The sequence below is a fragment of the Panthera leo genome, chromosome C2 (assembly GCF_018350215.1).
Source record: "Panthera leo isolate Ple1 chromosome C2, P.leo_Ple1_pat1.1, whole genome shotgun sequence".
Taxonomy (NCBI): Eukaryota; Metazoa; Chordata; class Mammalia; order Carnivora; family Felidae; genus Panthera; species Panthera leo.
The window spans coordinates 108,801,572-108,820,336 of record NC_056687.1 but is presented as its reverse complement, the minus strand read 5'-3'; the positions used below and the strand labels follow the sequence as shown (position 1 = coordinate 108,820,336).

Genomic DNA, 18,765 nt, shown 5'->3' with positions numbered 1-18,765 from the left:
AAATGGCAGCCACACGCTCACCCCGGTAACACAATGCATCAGTTACCCAGCATTATGAGGCAACACATGCAGCACACAACTTCTCCACACATGGAAGCAGAGTCCCGTACGTCCTGAGAAATTTCCCACAAGCCTTCCCAGAGGGTAGAACATCATTTAACGCACGAAAACGGGAGCTTTTTCAAATAGCACTTTTCAGGGTGCAAAGTTATTGCTGTCTCAAGGGAAAATAAATCTACCATTTGGGAATAAGTTTCAGGACTAGTTTATGGGCTCTAGGCCTTGCCCATATTTGACCAGGACTCAACCCAGCCAATGCTGGTAACTTCTCAGGAAATTTCATCTGCAGGAGGGAGGTGAGTAACAGGAGGGTGACTGTCATTACCAGTTGGTGAATTTTGTGTCAGTACCACTCTGTAGACTATGCAATCAATCCACAGAAATCTTAGAAATTAACAGTGTCCATGGAGCAATGGATAAGCTAAACACAGTAACAAAGCCTGCCTCCTTTGGGATTCACTGGTGGTGCATTCAGTACCATTAAGGTCTGGATCAACCCACACTGAACTTATTGGTGTAAGTAGAGCTGGGCACAGGCCTCAAGCAGGGTGAACAAGCAGTGTTGCCTGCCCCCACGTGAGGCTTTCCCCTCCACAGAGAAACACAATGCTAACTGGAGCAAGGGCTTGAAAAGCAGAGATTTGAGCTGATGAATTAAACTCCTCCAAAAGCTGATGTGCATAACCCTGAACAAGGCCCCCTTTGTTCACAGGATTTGGCTAAAGCAACTTTTCAGAATTCCAGCTTCTTTTCTGGTCACAGAATAAGGCCAGGCAACACCAAGCAGGGCTGGCATGAAGGAAAACCCACAGGTGGGAAACAATTTGTTATCTGTCCTAGTAGAACAATCTAGAGTTTTGTAAAGATACTCCAGGATGAAGTCAGCCACCCAGTGAAAAAAATAAATCATCAGAGCTTTGTCTATTCATCAATGGAACAACTGGTGAAAGTCCCTAAAACTTCTCCTTGGCTCAAAGGCCCATTCTTAACCCTCTCTAATAGCAATCTTATCTGACTCCTACCTATCCTTTCTTCTGGCTCCATGCCTCAACGCCTACTTCCTGCCTTATCCCCACCTGGCTAAGTCTGGCTGCGTGCCGCCCCTACTCCCTCAGGCTGAAGATGAGTCCCACCACTCCAAGCTAAAACCACCTGTGGATCCCATTGTAAAATATGACAGAAAACAACTGATTATTGGAGACAATGTCCTCCTCCAATCCAAGTGAATACTACAAAGAGCTCTCCTCTTAAAAACTATTTTTAGGGGTGCCTGGGTAGCACAGTTGATTAACCGTCTGACTTTTGATCACAGCTCAGGTCATGATCTCACGATTTGTGTGAGAGCTCACATCGGGCTCTGTGCTGATAGTGTGGAGCCTGCTTGGGATTCTCTCTCGCTCTCTCTCTTTGCCCCTCCTCCACTCACATGCTCACTCTCTCAAAATAAGCATTAAATAAATACTTTAGTTATATAAATAATGTGTTTGTATGCATTTATTAATTTTTTTAATGTCAACACAAATTCATCAAAAATTTTTCAAAACTTAAAAAACCCCGCTTCCCTCATTCCACATCCCTCTCTTGGAATAAACACCTTTGTTTGGTGTGTATCATTCCAGTTCTTTTCCTATGTATTTACATATGTATGTATATATACAATACATACATGAAATTTTACTTAAATTTATTTATTTATTTTGAGAGAGAGAGCACAAACAGGGGAGGGACGAAGAGAGAGGGGGAGAGACAGGATCCTAAGCAAACTCTGCACCATCAGCACAGAGCCTGATGCAGGGCTCGAACCCATGAACTGTGAGATCATGACCTGAGCCTAAATCAAGAGTCAGATGCTTAACCAACTAAGCCACCCAGGTGCCCCCAAAGACATTTATATTTTAATAATACCACTTTGAAAGAACTGGAAATAACTTTTGGGATTATCAGTAGTACCCATTTTCTTAAAAAAATGTATTGTTTATTCATATTAGAAATATTTTGAGGTACATGGAATTAAAGAGAACCCTGTCTGTATTGATGCTAATTTTTCCTTACTCACTTGATTTTGTGGTTTCCTGTGTCATTCTTTTGCCCTATTCGTTCTCAATCCAAGGAAGTTTAGAGGCATCTGAAGGTGAAAGAACAATGTGCATTTGTATATAGTTAGCAAAACACATGCACATACCTGACTCTCACTTGGCGTCCTCTTAACCAGATGAAAGAAGGAAAGAAGAGGGTGTTAGCATAAGTGATTCACCCGTGCTGCTAGGAAAAGGTGGCGGTGGGATTTGAAATCATATCTTCAGATTCCAAGCCCAAGATTCTAGCCATGACAGGCTATAAAGAACTAGACTGTTACGTAATGCAGTGGTTTTGATTTTTTTTATTTTTTTAAATTAATTTTTTGGTGGTTTTTAAATATGTCCTATAAATTCTTGTACATTTCTCCCTCTCTTCAAATGGTAGAATCTAATTCACCTTCCTTTGAATATGGCCTGCATTCAGTGATTCATTTCTAGCAAACTCAGCTGTAATTGATGCTGTGTAATTGGTTCCAAAACTACATCATAAAAAGGATACAGCTTCTGCCTTGGCTCTCAGAATGTTCACCCTGAGAACCAAGGCACCATGTTGTAAGGAAGCCCAGATATGAGTGTTCCAACTGACAGCACCAGCTAGGCCCTCAGCCAACAGCCAACATCAATGAATCTATTGACCATTCTAACCCCTTCAAGTATTCTAGATGAAGCCCCAGAGACAGAGGTACAGAGACAAGCCATCTCCTCTGTACCCCATCTATATTTCTGACCCACAATAACAATGAAAGCTAATAATTATTGTTGCCTTAAGACACTAAGATTTGGGTAATTTATCATACAGCAATATATAATGAATATAGGTAACATCCTCAGATACATTCAGTGAGGACTGAAACCTTCAACTCTTTGAGGACAGAAATACAAATTCCCACAGATGTATGTAATAGAGATATTTGATCACCAGTCCTCTACGGACCCATCTTTCCAACTTGATCTTTTTACTCACACTATAATCACTGCCCTTTTCTTTAAGGGCTGGTTAAAAAAAACACTGCTTTCCTGAAATACCCCCAGGATCTCCCCCTCCAATTTACCTGAAACTCTCTCAGACACTGAACTGCCATAATCCTAGCTACCAGTTGTTGAGTACCTACTACGTACCAAAAAAAAAAAAAATTTTTTAATTTTCAAGTTAGGTAACATATAGTATAGTCTTGGCTTCAGGAGTAGATTCCAGTGATTCATCACTTACATATAACACCCAGTGTTCATCCCAACAAGTGCCCTCCTCAATGCCCATCACCCATTTTACCCACCCCCATCAACCCTCAGTTTGTTCTCTGTATTTAAGAGTCTCTTATGGTTTGCCTCCTTCTCTGTTTTTATCTTATTTTTCTGTCACTTCCCTCCCCTTCCCCTATTGTTGTCTGTTCAGTTTCTCAAATTCCACATATGAGTGAAATCATGATATCTGTCTTTTTCTGACTGGCTTAATTTAGCATAATACCCTCCAGTTCATTTCATGTTGTTGCAGATGGCAAGATTTCATTCCTTTTCATCACCGAGTAGTATTCCATTGTATATATCTACCACATCTTCTTTATCCATTCATCAGTTGATGGACATTTGGGCTCTTTCCATAATTTGGCTATTGTTGATAGCTCTGCTATAAACATTGGGGTGCATGTGTCCCTTAGAATCAGCACTGCTGTATCCTTTGGATAACTTCCTAGTAGTGCAATTACTGGGCTGTAGGGTAATGCTGCTTTTAATTTTTTGAGGAAACTCCACACTGTTTTCCAGAGTGGCTGCACCACTTACTAAGTACCAGTTATTGAGTACCTTATCACAGTTCCTGTGATAAGGCTTTATTTACATCATAGGGTCTCAACCTTGACTACACATTAGAATCAATCTCTTGGGAAACCTTAGAATCCCAGATCCCAGGCCACACCCTAGACCAATTATATCAGAATCTCTAGGGGTGGGACTTAGGTATCACTCCACAGGTGATTTCAAAGTGCATCCAAAGCTAAAAATCATTCTTCACGTGTATTATCTCTCCTCCTTGAAGAAACTCTTCTGGGTGGGTGTTTTTAGGAAGAAGAGGCTCAGAGAATATACACGGTTGAGCTAGAGCACAAAAGTCTAAGTAATTGAACCCTATAGCTTCCAGGCTGTAAGCCTCCTTACTTTGGTTAATTGCTTACACATCTTACCTCTCCTGGCATCTGCTTGCTGCTGAAGGATAGAAGACTGTAAGCTGCCACTGGGTGCCCGACCTGGGCAATGCACACTGCAGGCCCTTAGTAAACATTAACGATGCCTTCCTTATATGCCCCATTTCCTGGATTCCTACTTGTTGAAGACTGAAGGAAGAAAGGGCTCACTCTGGCCTCTAGAATCAGAGCAAATGATTTCAAAATCTAGAGATGATGGAGATGGAGATAATGGAGTTAGTAGGGCTGGGGCAGAGAAAGAGAGAGTTGTGCAACAAACTCAATCTTGGTTTAGATCAGATTTAAAAGATCCCAGGGCCAAGTGCTCACTAAGGGGAAGCAACTGAAAGAAACCTTAGAAATCAGCTAAGATAAACCTCTCATGTTGAAGCCAGAAAAAAAATCTGAGGCCCAGAAAGGATGAATAATTTGCAGAATAGCATAGCTGTTAGATAAAGCTGGCAGGAAACCCAGCCTCAGGAGTCTCAAAGCAAGGATCTCTTGAGTGTTTCATGGTCCCATTTTTGTGAACACGATATGTGAAAATATCTACTAAAATATACTTTCATTGATTTTTCAAAAAAATAACAATTTAGATTACATCAGAGGTGTACTTCACTGCACCATGTACTCAATTTGAAATTGTTTGGTCGCGGGGCGTCTGGGTGGCTCAGCCGGTTAAGCAGCCGACTTCGGCTCAGGTCATGATCTCACGGTCCGTGAGTTCGATCCCCGAGTCGGGCTCTGTGCTGACAGCTCAGAGCCTGGAGCCTGTTTCAGATTCTGTGTCTCCCTCTCTCTGACCCTCCCCCATTCACGCTCTGTCTCTCTCTGTCTCAAAAATAAATAAACGTTAAAAAAAAATTAAAAAAAAAAAAGAAATTGTTTGGTCGATTTTCAAGCAAAAGCAAAAGATGTTTAAAAACTGATTCAAGGGGCGCCTGGGTGGCTCAGTCGGTTAAGCGGCCGACTTCGGCTCAGGTCATGATCTCGCGGTCCGTGAGTTCGAGCCCCGCATCAGGCTCTGTGCTGACAGCTCAGAGCCTGGAGCCTGTTTCAGATTCTGTGTCTCCCTCTCTCTGACCCTCCCCCATTCATGCTCTGTCTCTCTCTGTCTCAAAAATAAATAAACATTAAATTAAAAAAAAAAAAAACTGATTCAACTTGGGGCGCCTGGGTGGCTCAGTCGGTTGAGCATCCAACTTCAGCCCAGGTCATGATCTCGCGGTCCGTGGGTTCAAGCCCTGCATTGGGCTCTGTGCTGACAGCTCGGAGCCCAGAGCCTGTTTCAGATTCTATGTCTCCCTCTCTCTCTGACCCTCCCCTGTTCATGCTCTGTCTCTCTCTGTCTCAAAAATAAATAAACATTAAAAAAAAAAATAAAAAATAAACTGATTCACCTTTCTTTTGGGACTTACAAAATGTTCACTCCACCTCCTAAGAAGTTTATGGAATGTATATGTTACATTTAGAACTCTTTAATAGAACATACAGATCCCCAATCCTTGCAATGATTCACAAAATTAATAACTTACAATGACTAAGAAACATTGTATAGGGAAGTAACTGTTATTAAAACTGGCTTCAGATTCTGCCTCCAGAACAAGGTTAATAATTTTTTTTTTTTTAGTGGATGGTAAAGTTATAGGAAATGCTGTATAAATGCATTTATCTTTAACTGTTTTTATCCATTTTTAGAGCTTTAAACACATAGAAAAGCTCAAAAAACATACATAGTGATATCACTCACCACCCAGAGACAGCTGCCATGGACACTGTGGCCTATTTTCTTTTTTTAAAACACAAATCAGATCCTACTGTTTTGTAGTCTACTTTTCTTACTTAGTAACTTACTCTAGCCATATCAATAAATATATTTCTACAAGATAAATGTAACTTGAGAAAGAAATTGTAATCAACTCTACTCAAAGACCCCCACAATCCAAAAACTCAGTAAGAAATAAGGCAGCCATAAGAAATCAAAGAAGCCATACAAGCATGCAGAGAGGATACATGTATCAGAGGCACTGATAAACATTCACAAAGTTTAAATACTCCTAAGTTTGCTTTATGATTAGTATCTTTTATAATCATTCTACATTTATTCATTTTTGCCATTTCATCTGTAGGTTCATGACTAAAACTGCCAATGTCAAACCATAGGACAATCAGAAAACTATAGCAGGACACCACCAACAAAGAAAACAGAAATTCTAGGATGACACCTTTTTTTTTTTTAATTTTGTTTACTGTTTCTTTTTGAGACACAGAGAGAGACACAGAGTGCAAGCAGGGGTGGGGGCAGAGAGAGAGGGAGACAAAGAATCAGAAGCAGGCTCCAGGCTCTGAGCTGTCAGCACAGGGCTCGAACTTACAAACGGCGAGTTCATGACCTGAGCCGAAGTCTGACACTCAACCGACTGAGCCACCCAGGTGCTCCTAGGATTGATCCCTTTAAGAAAAGCAGGAAGTATTTTCAGTAAAAAGCAAAGATGTTTAAAAATGCTTTTAGATATGGTAAATATAAAAATACATAAACCTTGGTTTTTTGAGCATAATTCATTCCGGAAACATGCCTATAATTCAAAGCACTTCTATATCAAAGTAAATTTTAAGAACCATTGGCTCAGTTGTGATCATGTGACATCCAGCATCACATACAAATTGTATTGCAAGACATCACTCGTTTATTGAGTTAAAATTTATTAGAAATGTTTGCTCATCGGGGCAAGTGGGTGGCTCAGTTGGTTAAGCATTGACTTCGGCTCAGGTCATGATCTCAGCTCAGGTCATGATCTCGTGGTTTATGAGTTCAAGCCCAGTGTCGGGCTCTGTGCTGACAGCTCAGAGTCTGGAGCCTGTTTCAGATTCTGTGTCTCCCTCTCTCTCTGCCCCTCCCCTGCTCACGCTCTGCCTCTCTCTGTCTTTCAATAATAAATAAACGTTAAAAAAAAATTTTTTTAAAGAAAGAAATGTTTGTTCATCTTGTGGAACACCCACAGAACAAGTTACTCATAATCCAAGGTTTTACTATACACTGGAATATTACTCGGCCATCAAAAAGAATGAAATCTTGGGGCACCTGGGTGGCTCAGTCAGTTAAGTGTGCAACTTCAGTTCAAGTCATGATCTCACAGTTCATGGGTTCAACCCCCACATCAGGCTCTGTGCTGACAGCTCAGAGCCTACAGCCTGCTTTGGATTCTGTGTCTCCCTCTCTCTGCCCCTCCCCTGCTCATGCTCTCTCTCAAAAATAAATAAATGTTAAAAAAAAAAAAAAAGAATGGAATCTTGCCATGCAATGACATGGATGGAGCTAGAATGTATTAGGCTAAGCTAAATAAGTCAATTGTAGAAAGACAAATACCATATGATTTCACTCATATGTGGAATTTAAGAAATAAAACAGATGAACACATGGGAAGGGAGGAGGGGAGAGAAGAGATGAAACAAACCACAAGAGATTCAACCATAGGGAACAAACTGAGGGTTGATGGAGGGAGGTGGGTAGGGGATGGGCTAGATGGGTACCAAGTAAGGAAGGCAGGTGTTGTGATGAGCATTGGGTGTTATAAGTGACGAATCAGTGAATTCTACTCCTGAAACCAATATTGCACTACACATTAACTGACTAGACTTTAAATTTTAAAAAGGGGGGAGGGGGATTGCTTTTAGCACCCTCCAAATTAAAAAGAAATCCTTCATACAAACAAGTACTCAACTGAACTAAAGTCCCCTCAGGAAAAGCTCCAGAGTGGCAGGCATCTGCTGGTTGTCGTACCCAACCCTCCTTCCTCTGGCTTTCCTCTAGGAAACTCCTTTATGTCCATAGACTTAGCTAATGTCAGCTTATCCCCTGACCCAGGTGGGCATGTGGTTTAGGCCTGTCAAATCAGAGACCTGCACCCTCCAGGCCACAGTACAGGAGGTGCACATCTTTTCAGACCACCGAGAGTCAGGCATAGATTTCTGTTTGAACTGTTGGAGAAAAGAAACTTTTCTGTTAGACTTAAAGTTGTGAGCCCTCAAAACCTAAAGTTCCTGGCAGCCATCTTGTCCCTACAAAGGTACAATCTGTGTAATCCAACCCAGAAGAACGGAAAGAAACTAAGTCCTATTGGATCCATCCCCCCACTTTTTAGTTAAATGAGCCAGTACATTCCCTTTTTTGTTTAGCTTTGTTTAAGCCACATGGAGTTGAGCTATCACTTGCAGCCAAAGGATCTTGACAGGTGAAACCTGTCAGCAAAGCAAAATGTAAAGACAACCCACCTGGCAGTTATGAGCTCTCTAGTCTAGTTTCATCTCTAACAATGGCTCAGGGGAGACCTTGGGCAAGTTGTTTTTAACTGGTCCTGAGTTTCAAAATAGAATTCTGTATTTTCTTGGGATTTCCTTAGAGGTAACACTGCATTTAAGTCCTTTGTTCTGGTAGCAAAGGACCCCCTCACACCCTTTGAAGGTGTATGAAGCACAGCAAAACCTGAAACTTTCTCTTTAGCTTTCGAATTCCCTTAGTGGTTTTTCTTGGTTGTCTTGTTTTAATCATTCTTCTTTTTTTCTTTAGTTTATTTATTTTGAGAGAGAGGGAGAGAGACTATCCCAAGCAGGCTCCGCACTGTCAGCACAGAGCCCTATGCAGGGCTCAAACTCATGCACTGTGAGATCATGACCTGAGCGGAAATCAAGAGTCGTAAGGCTTAACTGACTGAGCCACCCAGGTGCCCCACCTCAAACCTCAGCATTTTTTAAATGTGTGGCAAACCCGTATCAGTGCTTTAACATGAGTTTTATGAAACACTACAAATCTATTCAAGTCATTTGAATGGCTTAATAAAAGATAAATTATTCAAGTTTATACATGGAAACCAGAGTTCTAACATTGTGCTAAAGGAATCAAAAGACAAAATCTTTGAGAGAGAACTTGCAAGGTGGAGGGAACACTACACACACACACACACACACTCTTACACATACATATATAATTTTTTTTAACTCCAGTACAGTTAACATACAATGTTAAATTTGTTATGGGTGTACAATATAGTGATTGAACAATTTCATATATTACTCAGGGCTCATCAAGATAAGTATACTCTTGGCGCTCCTGGGTGGCTGTCTGTTAAGCGTCCAACTTCAGCTCAGGTCATGATCTTGTGGTTTGTGAGTTTGAGCCCCACATCGGGCTCGCCGCTGTTAGCCTGTCAGTGCAGAGCCTGCTTCAGATCCTCTGTCTCCCTCTCTTTGCCCCTCCCCTGCTTGTGCTCTCCCCAAAATAAATATATTTATTAAAAAAGATAAGTATACTCGTCATCCCCATCACCTATTTCACCTGTTTCACCCATCTCCCAACCCCCTCCCCTCTGGTAACCATCTGTTTGTTCTCTGTAGTTAAGAGTCTCTACAGTTAAGAGTCTGTTTTTTTGTCTCTTTTGTTCTCTGATCATTTGTTTTGTTTCTTAAATTCCACATATGTGTGAGATCATATGGTATTTGTCTTCTCTTTGACTTACTCGCTTAGCTTATTTCGCTTACCTTAACACTCTCTAGCTCGTTCCCCGTTGTTGCGCTTCGTTTTCCTTAAGTAGAGGGGTTGGTCTGCTATATGCCGACTGCCTCCTCTACCTCTTCACCTACTGCAACCGCTACTGCTACAGCCCATTCTCCTTTGACACCCCTCTTCCGTCAAAACTGACGTTCCTACTCCTATTCCTCCCATTCTTTCTTAACAGGATATTATTTGCAAATCCCTTTATGGTTTCTACAATATTTCCATTTGTATCTTCTTTTTTTAAAAAACTGACACTGGGGCTCCTGGGTTGCTCAGTCAGTTAAGCGTCTGACTTCAGTTCAGGGCACGATCTCCCAGTTTGTGAGTTCAAGCCATGCATCCGGCTCTGTGTTGACAGTTCAGAGCCTGGAGCCTGCTTCAGATTCTTGTGTCTCCCACTCTCTGTCCCTCTCCCCAACTTGTGCTCTCTTTCTCTCTCTCTCTCTCAAAAATAAACATTAAAAAAAAAAACTGACACTTAGAATAGCCCTATGAATCATGGACCGTGAAGCATGAGTTCAAAGAAGTTAATAGGAAACAACAGGTTGCAAACCTATGTCCTCTGACACCAAATCCACTGTCCAGTCCGTATCCTCTGTCCAGCAGTGTTCTATCCCTGACACTCAGCTTCCTATGGAAAGAGCCTAGGGCTGTGTTACTCGTGATAGGTAAGACTTATTCTTCTCACTCCCACTCCTCAATCCAACTCCACTAGGGGCCAAAGAAGGGCAGGCGGCAGGAGGCGAGGCCTAAATGAAATGTTACTTCAAAAAAAAAAAAAAAAAAAAAATGCATACCTTGTCCCTGCAGCCGGGAGCCTTTGAAGTACACAGATTGGAAGGGATCAGAGTAAAGTGTCAGTTCTCTATCAAATGGTGGGAGGTTTCTTTGCAATGAAATTTGAGTGAACTACTTGGACCAAGTTCAGAAACACCAAGGCCAAATTTTCTAGCCAGCCATTATGTGAAAACTGTTTGAGGAGCTCATGTATTCTCCAAATTGCTAACAACAGTGAAGAACGCTATAGCCAAAAATCAAAATATAATGCATAAACTGTTGTCGGAAAGGAATTAATAAGGATTATGGGCAACTCCTCCCTACTATCCCAAACTGTATCTTTATTTATAAGTTAAATTATAAATTAAAATTACAAATTAAAATAGCCCGGAGAAAGCAGAGTTGATTTCCACTAGTAGATACTATAGCATTTAACTTATATGGAGAAGTAGTGATTTTCTTTAAGCCTTGCTGAGAGATAAAAGACATAATTAATAGGCTCTGACAGCATTATTCATAAAACAATAAGAAACAGGAAGGCATAGGGGAAAAGACCACAAAACTGTCCAGCACCACATGGCCTTTGACAACACATTTGGGAATTTCTGTACCCAGGCATCCCTAGAAGGTCAGAATTCAAGTCAAATCCAGTTGAAAGCTAAGATTTCAAAGAAAGCTTCTCTTCTTGCATTTCTGCACTAATTCTGAGTTACGAGAATTACACAGTGCAGGGATGAGGTTTGAGGGCCATAGCTCTTCTTCCTCTGGACCAAACCCAAACTGATGGCTTTAAAGCAGTTCAGAACCCTGGGTGAGGCACGGAGGGCCTAGGCCCCACTCCACTCCTCAGCTGGCAGGTCACTGTCCTGTATCCATCTCCCACCCCCATTCACAAGCTCCCTCCTCCACTTCCCACAGGTTTTCAAGCACTGCCAAACTGGTCGTCAAAGGGCTCTACAAACAGCCTAATTCCATAGCTAGCCCCCCTCCCCACTATGTACAGAAAGGGAAAGAAATAAAAGGGCACTTTGTTCATTTTTTTAGGCTCAAAGGGGACACCACTAAACCCTAAGTTCCTGGTGTGTTTTGTTTCTTTACAGCAATCAGGAGCTGAAAATGCTCTGAGCTAGTTGAGCAATGAGCTACAATGCACCCTCCAAAGACCCATGGATGCTTCATTTGAAAAGGCTGGCTTAAAATATGGTATGTATCCAGCACTTGACAAAGTACCTACCTTTCACTTCACTAATTCCTCTTCTGGAAATACACCAGAAAAAAATAAAGAAATTTTATGTACACATAAAAATGTTCACTGCACCATTTTTCATGACACAGAAAAATCAGAACTCTAAATACCCAACTATTGGGTTAGCATTGACGGTCATACAGATATTAACAATTGTGTTTGCAAAGACTCTGTAAATGAGTGTGGAAAATGCTCATGATATCATACTATATGAAAAAAAAGCAGGATATGAAACATCAACTAGGAAAAACAATATTGCATAGAATAATGGATCCTGATCTTAACAAGAAAAAAATACTTCCATGTTTCACCATTAACAGTCATGTTTGTTGTAGGGTCTTTGTAAATTATCATATTTTTAAAAATATTTTTAAATGTTTGTTTATTTTTGAGAGACAGAGCATAAGCGGGGGAGGGGTGGGGGGGGGAGGGAGTACACAGAATCTGAAGCAGGCTCCAGGCTCTGGACTGTCAGCACAGAGCTCAACACAGGGTTCAAACCCACGAACTGCGAGATCACGACCTGAGCCAAAGTCGGACGCTCACCCAACTGAGCCACCCAGGCGCCTCGTAAATTATCATATTAAGAAAGCTCCCTTCTATTTCAATTTCTTAAAGTTTTTTACATGACATTAAACATTTTAACACACTTTCTCTGCATGTGATATGATCTTTCACCATTAATTTGTTAACATGATGAATTTTCTAATGTTAAATCAACCCTGCAATTCCAGGATGAATCCAATTTGTTCACGATATATTGTCTTTATTTTATTTAGGTTTTGTTTTGTTTTATTTTGAGAGACAGAGCGAGCTGGGGAGGGGCAGAGAGAGAGAGTGAGAGAATCCCAACCAGGCTCCACACTGCCAGAGCACAGCCTGATGTGGCAACAGGCTCCTCGTACTCACAAACCAGGAGATCATGACCCGAGCCAAATTCTACAGTCTGATGGTTAACTAACTGAGCCACCCAGGCACCCGTGTGTGTATTATCTTTTTAATACACTGATGATTTAGCTTGCTCATGTTTTATGATTTTTTCAGGTATATTCCCAAGTTTGGCCTATAATAATTTCCATTTTTTAATATTGTTCTCAAGACTTTTTTGCATTGAGACTATAGCTTTATAATATGCATCTCTATTCCCTAGAAGGATTTATGCAAGTTTGAAATTATCTTTTTCTTGAATGTTTGGTAAAACTTGCCCATAAACCCATCTAAGCCTAGACCTTCCTTATACGGAGAAAAATTTGGCTACTGGCTTATTTTATTTAAAAAATACAGAATTGGGGAGCCTGGATTAGGATTGAACACTTGATTTCGGCTGGGGTCATGACCTCACAGTTTGTGGATTCAAGCCCCTTGTCAGGCTCTGTGCTGACCTCTGTGCTGACAGCGACAGGCATGGTTGGGATTATCTCTCCCTCTGCCCCTCCACTGCGTGTGTGTGTGTGTGTGTGTGTGTGTGTGCGCTCGCGGGCGCACGTGCACATGTTTTCTCTCTCTCAAACTTTAAAAAACATAAATAAAATAAAAATTATAGGATGATTTAGCCTTCCTATTTTATTGAATTTAGTTTTGTTAAGTTATACTTCTTTAGTAACTCATTTACTCTAAGCTTTCAAATGTTTTAGCATAAATTAGCTCATAATATATAGTCTTTTTAGTCCTAAAACATCTGCTTTTCCATTCCTAATACGTTTATTTGTACTGCTTTCTTCTATGCAAATCAATCTCACACGTTTATCAATATCACTAGCTTTTACAAATGAGCCAAAATTTGTCATTATTAATCCTCTCCATTGACTAACATGAAATTATTACTATTACTCTTTTCTATTTTGAGTCTATATTGCACCTTTTTCAAATTTTCTAACTTCAACATTTAGTTAACTTTCAGGTTTTCTAATATAGGCATTTATACATACGTTAGCTGTTTTCCCCAACCCTGAATCTTGACCCATAGTATTCCTCTAGTTAAAAATATTTTCTGGTTTCCATTAGAATTTCTTCTTTGATCCAAAGTTCATTTTGAAATATTTCCATACTTATTCATAGTTATATTTTTGTCAGCATCTAGCTTAATTGCATTGTGGTCACAGATCTGGTCTGGATGATGCCAATTATTTAATAATTATTAAGGCTTGCCTGATGTCAAAGTTTGAAGTCACTTTTTATAAATATTCTATGTGTGTTTGAAAAAAAATGTGTATTCTGCAGTTTCGAGATACAGTGATCTTCACATCTATCAACTCAAACTTATTCAAACTATACTGCTCAAATCTTGTATTTGGTCACTGATCTTTTCCCCACTTTATCAAGTACTAAGGAAATATACTAAAATCTCAGTAGGAATACAGTTGACCTTTGAACAATGTGGGAGTTAAGGGTGTCAACACCCTACACAGTTGAAAATCCATATATAACTTTGACTCCCCCCAAAAACCAATAGCCTGCTGCTGAACTATAGTCTTATAGGTAACATAGTCGATTAACACATATTTCGTGTGTTATATGTATTACATAGTGTATTCTTACAATCAAGTAAGCTAAAGAAAAGAAAATGTTAACAAAATCATCAAAGAAAATACATTTATAATACTGCACTTACTGAAAAAAATCCGTATGTAGTTGAAACCTGTTCAAGGGTCAACTGTATATGTTTCTCATTACAGTCCTCTCAATTTTTGCTTTATATTGAGCATACAAGTTTACCATTCTGTGCTAAATGGACCAAGTCAGTCAAAGAAAGACAAATCTCATATGATTTCACTCATATGTGGAATTTAAGAAACAAAACAAACAAAGGAAAACAAAAGAGACCAACAAAAAAACCAGACTCTTAATTATAGAGAATGGATGGTTACCAGAGGCTGGGGGGGGGGGGGGGGGGGGGGGGGGGGGCGGTGAGTGAAGTAGGTGAAGGGGATTAAGAATATACTTATTGTGATGAGCACTGAGTCATGTAAAGAATTGTGGAGTCACTATGTTGTACACCTGAAACTACTTTAATGCTGTATGTTAACTATACTGCAATTAAAATAAAATTTTAAAAGGTTTATCACTCTGATGAGTTGAAACTTTTTAATCAATATGATCATTTTGTTTCTGAATATGTTTTCTTGGCATTTAAAGTCGATTTTGCCTGATGTCAATATAGCAAGCTTTCTTTTGGTTTGTAATCACCCATTCATCTTTCTCTATTCCCTATTTAACTTCTCTGTATCCTTATGTTTCAGACATGTCTTTCATAAAGAGTAAATAGTGAATTCATTTTTCATCCAGTGTAACAATCTTTGGTTCCTTCAGATTATACTTACTGATACAATTATATTTATTTCTATACCTTATTTTGTACTTGTTATTTGTCTTACTCATTCTATATCTCTTTTCTCCACTGTTTTGACCTCAAAATTTATTTTTTTCCTCATTTCAATTTTCCCCATTAGCTAGAAAGTTGTTCAGTCTTTTACTAATTTTTACTTGTTGCCTTAGAAATTTTAACATGCACACTTCACTAACTGAAATCTAAATTTAACCAGTACCTTTAACTTCCTCCAAAACCATGCAGGAACTTTCTAAGATACTAACTCCTTTTACTTCTCCAACGTATGTCATTTATTTTATCTACTTCCCACTGAAGACACTATTATTTTATATAGTATGTGCCTTAACTTACAATTTTTTCCCTTTCTTTGCTCTTCATCATGTTTTGTTTCTAAGACCTTCCATCTGGGAATAATTTTCCTCTGTCTGAAGTGTACCCTTTGAGTGAGGATCCTCTAGAACAAACTGTAGAGTTTCTGTGAAGCCTGCAAAGTCTTTGCTTTCATTTTTTTTAAGGTATTGTTAATGGAAATAAACTTATAAACTGACAGTTAATTTCTGTCACTGCAAAAAAGATAGTATTTTTTTTGTCTTCCAGCTTCTATTGTTGCACTATCGGGATAATCCATCATATCTTTAAAGATAAACGGCCTCTTCTTTCTGACCTTAAGATCTTCTCTATCTTTTATATTCTACAATTTAATTTTATGTGATTTGACTTCATGATTTATGGGCAGTGATGTTTTTTCCTGGTCCTTGAAATGCTCAGGCATTATCTCTTTAAATGGTGTCTCCCCTCATTTTTTTCTCCTCTCTTTCCGAAGCTATAACTAGGGGCCTCTGGGTGGCTCAGTCGGTTAAGCGTCTGACTTCAACTCAGGTCATGAGCTCACAGTTCGTGGGTTCAAGCCCCATGTTGGGCTCTGTGCTGACAGCTCAGAGCTTGGGACCTGCTTCAGATTCTGTGTCTCCCTCTCTCTCTGCCCCTCCCCTGCTCACATTCTGTCTCTCTCTCAAAAATAAATAAACATTAAAAAAAATGAAACTATAGATAAACTTATGTTGGATCTGAATTCTCCAACTTCACATTGATTAACCCTTCTTTTGGGTTTTTCATCACTTGCCTCTCTGTATTCCATTGAAAATTTTCTTCAGATGAATCCCTCAGTTGACTATTTCCCTGTTCAGCTTGTATTCATCTGTTGTTCAATCCATTCACTGAGTTCTGATTTTCAATTATTCTATATTTTTCAAGTTTTATATCTGGTTATTTTTCTTTAAAATTTTTTTTAATGTTTATTTATTTATTTTTGAGAGAGCAAGGAGAGGAAGGGCAGAGAGAGAGGGAGACAGAATCCCAAGTAGGCTCCATACCGTCAGCACAGAGCCCGATGTGGGGCTCAAACCCGCGAACCATGAGAACATGACCTGAGCCAAACCAAGAGTCGGATACTCAACTGACTGAACCACCCCGGCACCCCTATGTCTGGCTCTTTTTCAAAGCAGATTGGTTTAGTCTTTACAGTTTCTTGTTCTCAGCTCACATCTTGTTTTCAGTCTTTTTCTTTTACTATTAAATGACTATTTTCTTTCTAATTGTATTGATAGGGATTCTCTGAAGTCTAGAACAAAATTAGATTCCTCCAAAAGAAAGGGGGAAATTGGCTCCTGTGCAGTATGAGGGACAATTCCAATGCAGGAACTTTTTTTTTTTAAATAGGCTCCACACCCAACATAGGGCTTCAACTCCCAACCCTGAGATTAAGAGTTGCATGCTCTGCCAACTGAGCCAGCCAGATGCTCCATGGGAACCCTTCAAATCAAATTTTCATCTTGAGGTTTTTCTGACCACCTAGTTATTGTGATTCTAGATGTGCATCTGTATTAGAGCTGGTTTAGTTTCACAAATTCTCAGCACCAAGTATCAAGCATTTGTTCAGAACCATGGTTTTCAATGGGTGAGTTTTCTTACACTCTTAGTTTAAAAGAGAGATGAGTTTTTTCTTTTTTATTCTAATTCAACCTTATATTGAGCAAGACACCTTCTGAATTCCCAGCTTTAAGACCAAAGACTCCCAAAGACCAAAGGACAGATGTCTGCTGTCCCTGTGCCCTCAGGACCATAAAAATAGTCACAAGTCAACAGGTTAAACTGGTTTAGCAAATGTCTTCAAGGAAAAAGCCAGCTTCACTGCAATAGACTTCTCTTCACTTAGCTTTTGTCCTGAATAGTCATTACATTCATACTGGTTCATTGCATCTAAAATACCGTTTTATCCAGCATCTTTAAGTTATTTCAGCCAGAGGGTTAGTAAACTATATTACTAGGAACAGAATTCAATCTTGGGAATGCACGTTTAAAGCCACAGAGGCTTGCAGTATGAAAGCCAATTCAGGATCTGATCAAGCCCAAAAATGTATTAGTTCAGTGCCTGTCACTTTGTAATAACTGTTGATATTTTAAAACTTCCTATATGCCAGGTATTGTGGTAAATATTTTGTAAATATTATTTTATTTAATCCTTACAATGATCCTAAGGGCTAGGGATTCTTATTATCCCCATTTTACAGTAGTACAGAGATGTTAAGTAATTACCTAAGGTCCACAGCTATCTAGTGACAACACTAGAATTTACACTTGAAAAAATCTAACTCCAAGGAACGCACTTTTGTTTTAAAGGTTGCACTCTTAAGATCCATGTAATTTGCTTCTCAATAAATAATGTAAGAGAGGGAAAGAGGGGAAGACTAGGAGAGATAGCATGCACTACTAGATATGATAGAGTCCTAATGAAATCCAGACTCAGCCACTTATAAGCCTTTCCACTTCCCTGTGCTCAGGTCAGGGTTGGCATATTTCCATCATTTTTTATATATTCCTGCATTTTAAAAAAGTGGGCACAAAGGGCTGATTAGAAATGAAGACTGCATTGATAAAACAACACCCAAAGGAATGACTGGTAATTAGATTTCAACTCTCAGTGGCCATTAATCTTGCAATCTAGCCCAATATTAACACCTCTGATTACATTTGAAGACTTTTCCTGGTGAAAACTCTAACAGATTTTTTTTTATTCTACAATTCTAATTTTATCCACTATGTGTAGGTCTAACATCCAAAAAACCTTGATTCAGACTAATAGTCTCTAAACCGGAAATTTCCAAACTTTTTAAATATTGAAAATGGACTTCAGAATAGTTCTGCTCCCCATTCCTTCATATATAAGGATGTCCAATATCTAATTTCAGAAAAGGAATTCCCAGAGAAGGGCAGATCTCCCAGTTCTCCTGAGTTCATCCTACCCTCTTCTTGTGTGCACTTACCCACCCAATAATGAAAGAAGGGAGCTTAGTGATCACAGGGAATGTGTTGGGATTCTCATCTTCGCCTGCTGCGTTCCCTACCCCTTCCACTCAGCAATGATTATAGCTCCAACAGAAGATCTACCTTCAACTGGTCAATTAAAGCTCCAGTCAACATTACCTCTCATTCCCAACAAAACGGCAGGGTAAGCAGGGAAGTTGCTCCCCTTTTTGTGCCCAAAAATA

At 39.6% G+C, this 18,765-nt stretch overlaps 1 protein-coding gene and 1 long non-coding RNA gene across 2 annotated transcripts in view; one reads left to right on the top strand and one right to left on the bottom strand.

Annotated features, from left to right (window-relative positions):
* Positions 1–4,473, bottom strand: part of PLCH1 (phospholipase C eta 1) — a 190,532-nt gene extending 186,059 nt beyond the window's left edge. The window contains exons 1-2 of the mRNA XM_042955821.1: positions 4,316–4,473; positions 2,117–2,185 (exon numbers count right to left, since the gene is read on the bottom strand). The gene's annotated coding sequence lies outside the window, so the exon portion shown is untranslated. The remainder of the gene's footprint in view (positions 1–2,116; positions 2,186–4,315) is intronic.
* Positions 108–11,884, top strand: LOC122230120. Its single transcript, XR_006207290.1, has 3 exons — positions 108–356; positions 773–872; positions 11,744–11,884. It is a non-coding gene; the product is annotated as an uncharacterized LOC122230120 (long non-coding RNA).
* The last annotated feature ends 6,881 nt before the right edge of the window (positions 11,885–18,765 follow it).